Source organism: Toxorhynchites rutilus, chromosome 2 (assembly GCF_029784135.1).
Source record: "Toxorhynchites rutilus septentrionalis strain SRP chromosome 2, ASM2978413v1, whole genome shotgun sequence".
Taxonomy (NCBI): Eukaryota; Metazoa; Arthropoda; class Insecta; order Diptera; family Culicidae; genus Toxorhynchites; species Toxorhynchites rutilus.
The window spans coordinates 61,592,500-61,606,779 of record NC_073745.1 but is presented as its reverse complement, the minus strand read 5'-3'; the positions used below and the strand labels follow the sequence as shown (position 1 = coordinate 61,606,779).

Here is a 14,280-nt window from a genome sequence, read left to right as displayed (position 1 = left end):
ATCTGAGATTACTCGCGATGGACTCGAGTTTAAAAGAGTGCCATATTTTCTCAGGAAAAGTATGAGATATTATTATTACAATGTTGAAAATCACACAAACTCAATTCTTAAATTCTATAATCTATTACTCACACTTGTATATTCCTGCCAGTTTTACCGTTTACCTGAACAACTTTTCTTGTGCACCACTCTCATCAATTGGCTCTTTTGGCTTCTTTTTTTCGCTTTCACTCGTGAACCTAAGTTAGCTTTACAATCTCGTTTCACGTGGCCTTCTGAAGCATTTCACCTTGGAACACTTTCTTGCCACGTGTCATCACACTGCTTCTACATTATCAACCCAGCGTAATTGCTCTAGGAGTCCTTGTACAGTTTCGGTTCTGTATACTGCTGGACGGCACTGATATTCATCTTCCGGATGCAATTTCGGATTCTTGTGGCCACGGACACCAAGATCAGCCAATTATTCTTGTACTCCAGGGCACTGAGGGAGCCGAAAAAAACCTCGATTGGCACTGGGGCAAGTTAGTCGGGTTCCGTTCCTTGGGTACGTACGGCATCTGTTTTGTTCTCGAGGCACTCCAACGTCTTCTTGGCGCCTTGTCCGGCCAGAAGACGTACTTCCCATCAGAATGATGCTCCTGTAAGAACGGAGCCATAATATTCTCCAGACATTCATCCTGCTACACCTTCTGGTTGATGGCAAGTCCGCTCGGCCTGTTAAACCAGGGCTTTGAAATCCCTTTGTCGGAGATTGCACGGCCCCTATCAGCTCATCCATGTACTCTGGCGACCTAGTCTTTTTCCAACAGACGATGCCATCCTGCTTGAGAGTTCTGTGGATGTATATGGAATGGAATGGAAGTGGAATAAGAGTAGCAAAATTTTCGGACGGTGTCACGAAAACCCGTACCGCCCTTGTTCTCGAACATTTTTTTCGGAGATTCCTTCTTCTTTTTCGTCATGATCTTCGCCAGATGGCCAATACAGGTCTTCCGCTCGACGTTTCGGGATGCCATGATCCGGTAAACAGTGCTCACCGGCACATTTTCGTCCCGAAAGTGGTCTACTGTAAACTTTTTTCCTTGAAATTCACGTGTTTCGAAGACCCGTACAACGCGCTTGCGGAGGGATTGTAGTTTCGACGCCATCTTTGTTCGAACTTACAGCACCCGAGCGAAAAGAAACGAGCAACCCGTTTCTAGGGAGCCCAGACAGCGATTCTCTTGGTGAGAATAAAAATTACGCTCTTTACTTTTTTTTACAGAGAGGTATTGAAATCATTCTCATTTTTTTGACTACCATTTTTTTGTCAAACCAGAAAACAGGTCACGTTTTTATGAAATAAAGTTAACGTTAATAACTATTTTTGACGAAGGATTACGTCTTTCGGGAAAATATTGGGGTACAAATTGAAAATCGAAAATCGAGTACATCGTGAAAATTGTCCAATTTCAAACGCTTCTTGCTCAGTCATTTCATGATGGTTTGATAATCGATGTTAATCGATTTCGGCACTCCATAACAATTTTTATTTTGAATAAAATAATATATGTCATGAAACTAACTATCGAACAATTGGAAAATCTCAACCCCTATCCTAACGGAAATACCTACTTCTGATTGGTCGAAATCGACGACACATGCGGCGGGTCCCTAACAGAGAGATTAAAATCAAGCTGCCTGGGGGAAATCGACATTGCAACTAGATGAAAGTAGGGGGATCTTTTGTTCCTACCGAAACGTGTCCCCTAACAGAAACATTAAAACCGAGCTGCCTGGGGGAAATCGACATTCCAATACATGAAAGTAGAGGGAGTTTTTGTTCCTACCGAAATGTATTCCCTAACAGAGACATCGAAACCAAGTTACCTGGGGGAAATCGACATTACAAATACATGAAAACAGGGAGAGCTTTTGTTCCCATCGAATAGCATTCCCTAACAGAGACATCGAAACCAAGGTGCCCGTGGAAATCGGCATTGCAAATATATGCATGTCGGGGACATTCTTATATTGCAAGTAAGGTGAGTGATACGATTAATTCTAGCAAATAAAATTTAAATTTAGAACTTTAATGTTGGTTGCTTCGGGAAATTTCATATCAATGACCGATCATATATTGCGAAAAATTTAGCACAAGTGTAAGTGTAAAATTGTATATGGTAGCAGTTGTGTTAAAGATGGTTTAAGCTGTCTGTTTTGTTGTGTTCATTTTCACCCAAGGAAAGTTTATACGGCGAGAAAAATTGGGAAAGCATAATGAATACATATAGTATTAGGTGTTGTTAGTCCAAAAAATTCGAAAGTAAAAATTATAAAAATTGTAGAAATTATTAAATTACCTTTTCCTTTTCAAATATGTGTTCTCTATATTAAAGTAACAGGTTTTAACTGATGAGAAAAATTGATAATTGTGTTAGGTATTGGTAATTATCTTATATTACATTGGTGAGTTTTTTTTTATAATTTCATCCATAACACAGAAGATATCACGTTTAGGACCAGAGAGTGCGGTTTTCATCATATCTCGTTCCACTTCGGTGTCTTTGATCTGATACGCATCATCCAACGACTGTTTACCATCCTTCTGTCATCATTACTCGGTAAACACTGGTGGAGTGAACAAACAATACCCAACAACCAAACAAAACGGCCCTTTTCAGGGCCATCAAATCATTATCAAAGAGTTTAACGATGTAATTCTTCAAACATAGCCAAAACCAACAAATAACCTGACGGAATCCTACGTCAACTTTTTCCCATAGTCTGTAAATGGTTTAAATTGATGAAAATTGAAAACATTCCCATTTCCTCATACATTTGTTCTGTCCATTTGTGTGCTTTCCCGAACAGAGCTGTCAATAACGAGCAACTTATCGACGAGCAACGAAAGGGAAATCGTAAGATGTAAAGTCTCCGTGAACAAAGGAAAAGAAGAAGAACGAAGGGGAATATTTACCTAGAGTATAAACAGGAGATCTTGCTTAGGCAAACTTCTCATTCTTTGTGTGGACACCGACTGGATAACATCGTTGCTGGGCGAGCTGGACGACGAGGGATCGAGTGCTTTTCTCAAGGCAATGAGGGTGGAGAAGTAATATGAGGAAAAAGTAGAGTTTTCCAAGGGCCTTTTTGAAGGCTGGAGACGAATGAATTGAAGAAGTTTAAAGTCTCTCTAATTCAACAAGGAAAGGAAGGAAAGGCAAACTTTCAGTGCCGTTCTAGATACGAAACAATAGTTTGTTTTCTGTCATCGTAAAGGCTTCGTTGGTGCCTTTGACAGTGCATCAATGCATTGAACGGACCCTATGGTCAAGCAGGTTTTAAGGTTGTGCACCAAAAAATTATATGGGGTATACCAAGTCATTCAATATGTTATAATAAATCATTAATTTATTTGGGTTCGCGTGCAGATACAGTTTATTTCGCTTATTTAGTCACCAAGACAGTAAATTTCATTCTGGAACTTTGTGTGTGATTTGGGTTCGCTTGCCAGTAGCAAAACTTTCTCCACTGAGGATGACGACTGCGCTTATCTCGAGCATGTATTGTTCTGCGAGCACAAGAATGAATCACCAAACAATTATCGTCAAATGATTCTACAACAAAAAAACATTTCAGGGCGACCAAACTGATAGAATGGTTATTTCAAAATATACGTAGCATTATAAAATAATATCCGCTGTTATAAACAAGCGACTTGAACTAAACTACAGCGTGGTTCTACGTCAACAATGCGGTCGTGTCTTGAACACAACCTCCTATAATTTTTATTGAACACCTGTTTTACTGGGTTCTTCGTGGACGGAAAACCTTTTACTATTTTCGTTTTAAAACTTTCCCAATCTCGGATCGCCTGTTGGTATCCCTCCAGCCACCGTTTTGCACAGCCACCCATGTTCAATCGCGCGCAGTGTAACCTCAACTCATTCGACCAATTATAAATATCGCCCGTTTCGTCCGTCGATTTCACCCAAACTACCGCGGAAGTACAAGTCGGCGAACTAGGATCGAAAACAGTCGCATATTCTAGAAACTCACGTATGTCTGGCAATCTTGGAGTATTTTCGTTAGCCGATGGCCGTGACAACCTTCCACCCGTCTGCGTTTGTCGTAGGTTCGTGATTCGGATCCTGTCTGCAGAATGTGAGACATACGAATATTTAAGGGAATGGAACTCGATTTTCGGACATCGAACTTAAGGAAACGTATGATCAGTCTCATGTCTTACTGTCCTGTACCTTTATTATTCAATCTATCTTATGTGTCTTTCACAGGGTATTTCAGATTAAACGCTCACGCAAAAAAAAATTGAACAGCTCCTTTATAATTTTTTTTTTCGCGCCGTCGATGGTAACACTGCAATCGCCACTTCGGGACGATAATATTCGGCTACTCGTTCAGTCTGATTGGATGGTTTTTAGTGTCAAAATGTACAATTTACAAGAACGTGTATTTTTAGTGAAATCGTATTACTCGAGCAACCGAAGCCTCGATGAAACTTTGTCCTCTTATGGTAAAGGTGGGACCAGAATGCCGCGCTGTGCGTCGCGTTGCGACAATTGTGCTTTTGTGCATTTAGTCGAACACAATAATGCGTTGCGTTATTAGCATCGTTGTACTAAACGCTAACATATGTTCTAAACTGCTTGCGCCGATTACACGATGAAAGTGGCATGGTGTCGACGTTTGGTGGCAACTTCAAATTAGGGCCATAATTTAGGTCCTAAACTCGTTAGTGTAATCAGATTAGAAGACACGAAGCCGGTTTTTAAATTTTAAAATTTGAATGAAAATTTTCACATCATGTTATTTGATTAATTGAAACACGTGACTGACTTTCATTCAACCATATGTCTGAACAATTTCAACATTGTTGCTGAATTTATTCATCATAATATAGAGTTGTCTTCATAAACAATTTTCGCATGAGACTTTTTCACCACCTGCAAACAAAAATGTTTTTCATTTAAATAGAGTACTAGTTTGATATGGAAAAGCTAATTTTCATTCATAATTTTAATTTTGAAAACGTTCATTCCGACTGAAAATCAGCTATTCTTTCACGCTCCCCTAAACGAAGCTCTATGCCGCCATCGCGGATATGTCAATGTGTTGTTTTTAAAATAATTCAACTGATCCGTGGACACAACAAGAACAAGATTTTCATACGAATTTTATTTTGTTTTTGTTTACATGAGAAGTGCTGACGCGAATGCTAGATTGTGACTGCAAATCAACAGACTGCGTCGGGCGAATGTTTTAGTACAAAACGCAAGCAATGACAGCTGATGAGAAGCAACGCACAACCTAAGACAAGACCAGACAACTGGCTTCTTACTCTTCTTCGTCGTACAAAAACGAAGCCATGACATGAAGATGCCAGAGCTGCCAAATATTATAAAATATCGGATTTTTCAAATTTCTATTTTAATGAATCGTAACATTTGGTTGGTGCGAATTCAATGATTATTGCATATTTTCAAATAGACAATCTCAAAAATATGCTTTAAAAGGATAAAATAAGTCTTTTAAATACCCATATCTATAATATAATCGTTTCCAAAACAAATTTGGGATTTTTTTTTAGCAAATAAATCTAATCTGACAACCGTTACAGCGTTATGCAGATTCTCATTGTCTGAACCAAAACATTCTATCTTATTATATGAGCAGGAATACAACCAAAACAACGTTAGGAAGCCATTTTATTCATACAAAACGTAATTCAAAAATAAAAATGAAGTGTAAAGCCTTAAATTGTGAGCGAAGGACGGATACTCATCCTGAGTATAAATTTTATCGGTTCCCTCAAGACAAAAATATTCGGAAAGAATGGATTCGATTTTGCGTGAACAGTGAATTAGAAGTTCCATTCTTCGAAATCAAATCAAGCACAAGAATATGTAGCGTAAGTATTAAAAACTAATTCTAAAACATATCCTAATACTAGTATATATACAGGCTCATTTTGTTGATGGGAAATACAATGAAAATGGAGTTACGAAAATTCCGACCTTAGCTGCATCCGCGAATGAGGAATGGGAAGAGATACAAAGTATTGAGAACAATTATGATTTGGTTGACGTATATGAAGGAGATAAACAACTACAGGAAGAAATATTTCGTTTGAAACATCAAATTTCCAAGCTGAAAAGGTAGTGTGTCAAAAAATATGTTATTTTCTAATATTTTATATTGATGTAACCGTTAATAGAATTGTAAAACAATGGAAGAAAAAATGCGGATATCTGACCTCGAGAATTCGTGGAAAACAACCCTTGAAGAAGCTTTTCAGAGAAGATCAAATTAAGCTATTAACAGGAGAGGTTAAAAAAGTGAAACGTTGGTCCAATGAAACGATTACGGAAAATTTACAAATTCGGTTTACATGTCAAGGTGGATACGACAAGCTTATTCAAAAAGGCTTCCCGTTCCCATCCACGAGGACTCTACTACGCCAAATTGAAGGAGTTCGTTTCAGTCCTGGTATGTAATTATAATCATATGTCTCATCGCATGTTAATATATGAAATGATATTTTGTAGGTATTCTTGAAGATATATTCGAGCTGCTACAACATAAAGTCTCCACAATGTCGGTTGAAGAAAAGGACTGCGGATTGGTTCTAGACGAAATGAGCATAGACGAGGCAAATGAGTTTTGCCAAAATACGAAGCAGTTTGTTGGAACAACAACGCTTCCTATGTCCCAAACTTTAGCCTGTAAAGCTTTGGTATTCATGCTAGTTGGAATCGCAGCGCGCTGGAAACAGGTGGTTGCTTTCGAGTACACCGGCAACTCTATACAAAAAGAGTTTTTGAAGAATGCTGTATTGTCTGCAGTTTCAAGAGCAGAGGGAATCAGTTTGCGTGTCCATTTTATAACAACAGATTCCGGGTCCGAAAACCAGCGCATGTGGAAGGATTTGGGGATCGATATTCGTCGCAAAAATGAGACATTAAATGCTGCGATACCTCATCCAAACGCTGTGAACAGAATGCTAGAGATCATACCCGATCCCGTACACGTATTTAAAAATACAGTACATGGCTGGTTGAACAATGTCTACCTGAAAGTTCCGGATTGGTATGTTCGTGAAAAAAAGCTAATATCCAATATTGTTCATCGAGACCATTTAACCACAATCGTGAACTCCGAAATAAACAACACGTTGCGGCTTTGTCACAGACTAACGGCCTCGGATGTGTGCTTTGACAACAGAACATCTTCAATAGATAAAATGAAAGTATGCAACGCAACAAAATATTGCAACAGGACGGTGGCTGCAGCATTGAAGTTTCATGCGGAAATACGAGAATTACCGGAGCTTTTTACTACCGCATGCTTCATAGAAGACTTTGCTCGATGGTTCGAGCTTATCAATAATAGGGCAGAAGAAAAAGTATTTTGTTTGAATGATCCTATGAAATATGACGAGGATATCGCTCATCTGAAGACCATGGTGCGGTTAATGTATGATCTCCAAGTAGGACACGGACATTGGAAACCATGGCAAACAAGTGTAATCGTTTGCACGAATGCAATTGTGAGGTTGACAGATCGGCTTTTGCATGAAGGACACCCACAAATATTTACATCGCGGTTCGTCCAAGATTGTCTGGAGAGTCTTTTCTCATTGATTCGTGCAAAGCAACGACGCCCAACTCCATTGCAATTCAGCAAAAACTTGAAAATTGTGACTCTTTCGCAATACATGACCGTAGTACCGAATGCTTCGTATACAGCCGATACACAACAACATCTTATTGGATTGATAGATTTGCTATCAAAGCGGCGTGAAGAATGTTCAGCCCAGAAATTGATGGACAATGAAGCAGCATCGACATCATATCGAATTTCAGCTTCATCTAATTCTAGTGATAATGTGGATGATATGAATATTGAATTCGACTATGAGTACACCGTCGATGAAGCGAAAACTTTTCTCGACAGAACAGAACAAAATTCGTTGTTCTATATAGCTGGTTTCATCATCAAAAAAATTATTCAGCGGGAAAGAACATGTCAGCAGTGTAACAAGAGATTGGTAGTCAGCAAAACACAACCTAGATTGTATCAACCGTCTCTTTTTTCATATTTGCGAGCTACAGCTTCTAACTCTCCCATCTGCATAGTGAATGATGAGACTTTTAATTTCTTCTTAGCAATGGAAATTCTATTCCGAAATATGAAATCGCATTTGGAACCTAACGAAGCTGATTTGCCGAAGAAAATGGCAGGAGAAATGTATGTTTTGCCATCCACTTTATTCCATTGTGAAAAAACAAGGAATGACATTATAAAAAAATTTATATCTTTTCGTTTAAAAAGCGGAGAAAACAAAAAAACAAGGAAACGAAAATTTGATAGCAGGAGCATGGCATGGTAGAAATAAAATATATTAGTATCAGAAACCAAATAGATTATTATTAAACTAAACTTATGTCCATTTCCATTTTAGTGTTGTCCGAAAACTCATTTTTTCCACTTTTTCCCAAAAATGACTTTTTCAAAAAATCATAACTTTTGAACCTCTGAACCGATTCAGATGATCAATAAATCTAATTGAAGCCAATGAGGTAGATTTTTAATAGAAAAAATATTGAAAAAAGTATTGAACTTGGAAAGAGGGTTCTAGAGAGGTGTTTTTTTCGTTTTAGAGTCATTATTTTGTAAATTTAACATGTTTTAAGTCTTCGTTCAATATTCTTATGTGACTAGACTAGACCTATGCGACTAGAATCCTATCTTTCCGGTAAGTGTGATATTTTTTCAAAAAAGATTGGCTTATTGGCTTCAATTTAATATGTCGATCATCTCAATCAGTTCAGTAGTTCAAATGTAATAAATTTTTGCAAAAAATTATTTTTGGATAAGAGTGGAAAAATGATTTTACGGACGACCGGTTAACTTTGAAAAGTCACCCAAAAACACAAAAAAACATATCTGATATCGAGATATGTTATGTAATAAATCCTCAGCTTTCAAGAAAAAACATAAAATATAAAAACATAAAAACAAAAAACATAAAAATAACAAAAAACAACTACAATCAATAGTTACGAAAACAAAATTCGATTTCTTGGCAAGCCTAATATTTTTCCAAAAAAGATTAATTGGCTTCAATTTGATATATCGATCATCTAAATCGGTTCAGTGATTCAAAAGTTATGAATTTTTAAAAAAGGCACTTTTAGGAAAAAGTTGAAAAAAATGATTTTTCGGACCACCCTAAAATAAGAAAAGGTCACCCTAACGAAAAAATAAAAAATACGGGTCTAATATTTTGCAATAAAGAAAGAAACTACCACTTTTCATGGAAATCTGAGAAGCACTATATCGGTTTGACATGAAATGGATGTATATATATATATATATATATATATATATATATATATATATATATATATATATATATATATATATATATTATATATATATATATATATATATATATATATATATATATATAAATTTTTCAATTCAATCAAAATATAGTAACAAAATAATTAGGTAAAACGTGTATACAATTCCTTCACATTTCCTCTAAACTAAGTATCGTAATATCAATTAAATTCATTTTTTTTCTAAATTCAATACAAACCCAACGTAATTTATTTTTATTGGCAACACTGGAAAAATCGACTTTGTTAACAAAATTTATCGAAATCGACCAATCAGAAATCAGAACGACTGACAGAAATTTGGTCCGTATCTGACAGAAATTTGGTCCGTAAAAGACCCCCTATTGTCTGATCTTATCTTAGCGCACAACGCGGTATTCTGTTTCCACCTCAAGAATTTCAACGTTTCTCGTCGTCGATTACTTCCTCTGGGGGTACGTGAAGGACCGTTGCTATGTTAATAAGCCACAAAATTTGGAGGAAATTAAAGAAGAAATAACCCGGATTTTCAAAAGCATCGAAGTCGTAATTTTAGAGTTGTACATGAAGAATTTTGTTTTCCGTTTATCGAAAATGTCGAAAATGTTCTAAAATAAGCTTTATTATCGTTTTTTAAAAATAAATATCGGTTCACTTTTGTAGAAGTTATTTAAATTTGTTGCGTGAGCGTTTAATCTGAAAGACCCTGTATATGAGTGAAATTGGGTCCGATCTCTGGAAGAGAGGCTTACCGGAAAAAGCAGCCAATAACTGCCATAATATAATGATGCCCTGTGGTTGATTACCACACATTTATGTCATATTTTATTGACTGTATAAAACCTCATATGACCCGTACCAGTCCCGTACTCAGCAATGTTTCAGTCTCAGATGTTCCAGAAAAAGAATGTGTGAAAATAAGGTTATAGTCGGATTTGATGATCTGGACAACCGAAATCTCATGCACACTCCAGGTTGGCGTGTAAACGAGACAAAAACGAAACGATAAACTAGACAAAAACGGAAGATAACATGTCTCAAAACGATAATGGATTTTCATAGATCATTCTGAAGATTCTGTTCCTGTCCATAGCGAATGATTTGTAGTAGTAGTATTATTGTATTTTGAAGTATTTTTGCATTTTTATTTCTCCTGCATTTTCCCACTGTTCAACGGATCTTCATACCCCTCACCGAAAAACACAGGATTTTCCTCCATTGCCAAGTGCAGAATAATATCCCGCTTTTCTCTTCGGATGGATTTCCCAACCTGTCAAAATGCTTTTCTCTGTGAAGAGAAGAGCGGGGAAACGAAGAGAATTGGCACTCGGGTTGATAACAATAACAAACTCGTAAAACTCGTTGACGTTGTTGTTGTTTCGCGATCAACACACAGCATGACAGTTCCACAGCCACGAGCCTCCCACCTCTCAGGGAGACGGACGGAAAAAGCATAAATGAGAGACAGAGCGAACGGACGAACAGCATGGGTTGATATCGTGAGGATTTTCTCACCATTTTCCATGAGAGGGAGCCCAACGAGAGAACAGTTTCCATTTTTTGTTTGATTTCGGGTAGGAAAATTGTCCACCATAGGGCCAGCAGTCAGCCATCATGGAATTTTCGCTCGCAGTTTGAGGTGAAATGTGCAGCGGGAAAGTCACGACGCACTGCGAAGCGTTGTCTGATATGGGAAAGTTTTCCACTGTGCTATCTGTCTGCAATCTTGGCAAGAATGTCGGACAAACTGTGCGAGAATAATGGCTGAATTGGTTTGAATAGGTGGTGCGGCTGGTTGAAGTGCATTAGAACTGGTTCCAAGGTTCCACGGATTGAAGAATACGCAAATAAAAAACGCGAAAGTAGGTCCCGTTTTCGGTTCGTCTTGTTCTGCCTAAAATGTCAAGGACCGCTCCCTTGAATTGCGAGCGCTCAGCTTCAGGAGGATAAAAATTTGGCGTATGGAGCAGCCGTCGGGTTTGTGGAACGCAATTACAAATTAAACCAGGCGCAAGGAGAATGAGGTTAATTAAATTAAAGAAATAAGAGAGGCAGAAAAATGTTTCACGAAGCGGAAGAAAAAGTGAACAAACGAAAAGTAGCGAAATTGTTCACGGTGTCTTTGTGGTGGTTGTGCTGGTAGTGATGGTGGTGGTGATGGTGGTAGAGGTTGAGAGTCTCCTTGAAGGCTCGTTCGGTACCGACCGATAATCCTCAGATTCTGACAGTTGATCACAAACGAGTGTGTGGTCCCAAAGTGTCGAGTCGAACAGGCGTCTGGCACGGCAGGATGTGAGGGGCGTGTAGTGGGTGGTTTAAGGTGGAAACTAAGACCAAGCAAGCACCAGGCAAATACCACGGCCTGTGGTGGAGGAATTTTTCGTGCTCGGTGAAGATTGTGCGGGCTGACACGCGAGTCAAGTTCGTGTGGAGTGTTGTATACTCTCCGGATCCATTTCCTGTGGCTAGCCGTGGCTGCGTGTGATTGTGTAGTACGGCTGTGCAGCTCTGTGTGTAACTTCTTCGGTGGGGGTGAAAAAAAGTGGAAAACTGGATGCTTGTTTGGGCTGATATCGTCCATCGGAGGAAAAGGAAAAGGAAGTGGGCATTTATCAGCGGTTGAAGTGGTGACTGGAGGTGTGTTGAGAAGGTAAGAACATTGGCGGATTATACCTTGTTGTGAAACTTGACCGCGTTGATCGATGGTTTGATTGCGAGACGACCAGTGCGTGCAGCTTTGTTCGAATTCCGAGCAATCGTTCTGTTCGTTGATCAATAATTTAGATGTCTATATCGATACGGTTCGGGGTAAAAGAACCAAATGTTTGCTTTTATTGAATAGTGTTTTCGGGTGATGTATTTCATGTATAAGTTTTATATGTTGTAGACCTCGAAAAGTATAATATCGATTCGCATTGTGGAAGTTACAGTATAAAAACACCTTGCCGTGCAATTCCCATTCCCAAGAACGGAGAAAAAAACAAAACTCGAGAAAATCGATTGTCAAACATCATGCTTACTAATACGATACTTGAAGAACTATTTGAAGTGAGGCCAACACGATAAGAATTCATGGACATGGCAAGCATGTTCGTACGTGTCCATTTGTTTCAGGCGCATTTTCCGGATTCGATTTCTCCTCGCGAATTTTTTCAATGTTTTTTATCGAACGTAGTGGCAATTTGACGTTTGATAGGAGGAAAAAATCATTTGGAGCTACATAAGATGAAATCGGTGAATGTTCGATGGTATTTGTTAGGTTTTATGTCCAGAAATGTAATCACAATTGCAGCCTTGTTGAATGTGGCGGATAATCCATTTGTTTTGGCTCTTTTTTGATCACCCCATCTATGAAGATCGCATATCAGCGATAACGAGGCGATTGTTGTCTTTCAAGAGGTCAATCATCTGCGGTTTATCGGTGTAGACCAGTGGTGGCCAAACTTTTCACCACTACGGGTGACTTTTTTTTTCAGATTCAGTCGGCGGGCTACCAACATAATATATGATCATGAATAAGTAGTGATTCAACATTTAATCGTAAAATAAATATATATTTAGTTGTTCCAAGCATACACAAGTTTTATTTTTTCTCAAAAACTATTTATTATAATAAAAAAATCTTTTGTTTATTTTTTTAACTGCTAACAATTTTATTTTCAATACAAATTATCTTAAATGATTATCTTGTATCTGATGAAGCGCTGGAAACGTGACATTGCATATTTTCGGCAAGCTTATTATATTTTTGTTCATAATTACTAATAGCTATTCGTAAACAGGCTTTCAAATGGTCATCTGTCAAACGAGAGTGATGTTTTGTTTTTATAGAATTCATAGCAGAAAATGTTGTTTCGCAGAAATAAGTTGATCCGAAAAATGTTGTCAAATATGCAGAACATTTCCATAAACATGGATACTTTTCCTCGCAAAGTAAATTCCAATGACTATTTCCAGATGAAGCCCTTGATTTCAAAAATATATCGTTATTCAAAGTGAGGATTTCATTTTCAATAAGTATGTGGTCCACATCCAGATTTTTTTTTTAATTCACTGATATTTCTTCAATATTGATTCCATCATTGAACGGGAATGACATGAATAATATTATGTCCTCTAGTTCAGAAATATCTTGAAATTGTCTGTGGAACTCATTTCGTAGTGCAGAAATTTTCTCAGCATAACGATCATATTCATAGGCGTGACCATCTGTGGATTTAGCCGCCATGTTCTCGAACTGTTTCAAATCTCCTCTTCTTAATTGTGCTTCTAGGAGTGTGAGTTTCCCCTTGAATGCATTTACGTCACTAACCATTTCAGTCACCGTTTTGTTTCTTCCTTGAAGTTTCAAATTTAAATCATTCAGCTTCGCTGTGATGTCACAAAGGAAAGCGAGATCATGTACCAACTTATAATCATCCAATTGAGGATATGATTTATTGCCAGTTGTTATAAATTCTTTTATTTCTGGTAAAAGAATCTTTTAAGAAATTTGGCACGGCTCAGCCACCTAACGTCGGTGTGTAAAAGCAACTCTCCGATATCTGATTCACAATCCTCGAGTAATGCTCTGAATCTGCGTCTCTGCAAACTGCTTCCACTTATAGAATTAACTATTTTGAATGCTAAATTCATCACATCATCTGATTTTAAAATTTTTGAACACAGTGTCTGCTGATGAATGATACAGTGGTAATTGGTAAAGTTTGGAATATCATCATCGTTTTTGCAAAGACCTATGAATCCATTATGACTTCCAACCATAGAAGGAGCTCCATCAGTCGTAATCGATACCAATTTCTGTATTGGAAATCCTGTTTCAGTAATAAAGGACTTGAACGAGTTGTATATATCTCGACCTCTCGTTTGTCCCTTCATTGGTAAAATCGTT

The 14,280-nt window shown here is 37.8% G+C and overlaps 1 protein-coding gene across 8 annotated transcripts in view; it reads left to right on the top strand.

Moving 5' to 3' along the window:
• The first annotated feature begins 11,033 nt into the window (after window positions 1–11,033).
• The window catches only part of LOC129771049 (whirlin), a 550,739-nt gene continuing 547,492 nt past the window's right edge, over window positions 11,034–14,280 (top strand). For all 8 annotated transcript variants that reach the window (XM_055774327.1, XM_055774325.1, XM_055774333.1 and 5 more), the window contains exon 1: window positions 11,034–12,039. The gene's annotated coding sequence lies outside the window, so the exon portion shown is untranslated. The remainder of the gene's footprint in view (window positions 12,040–14,280) is intronic.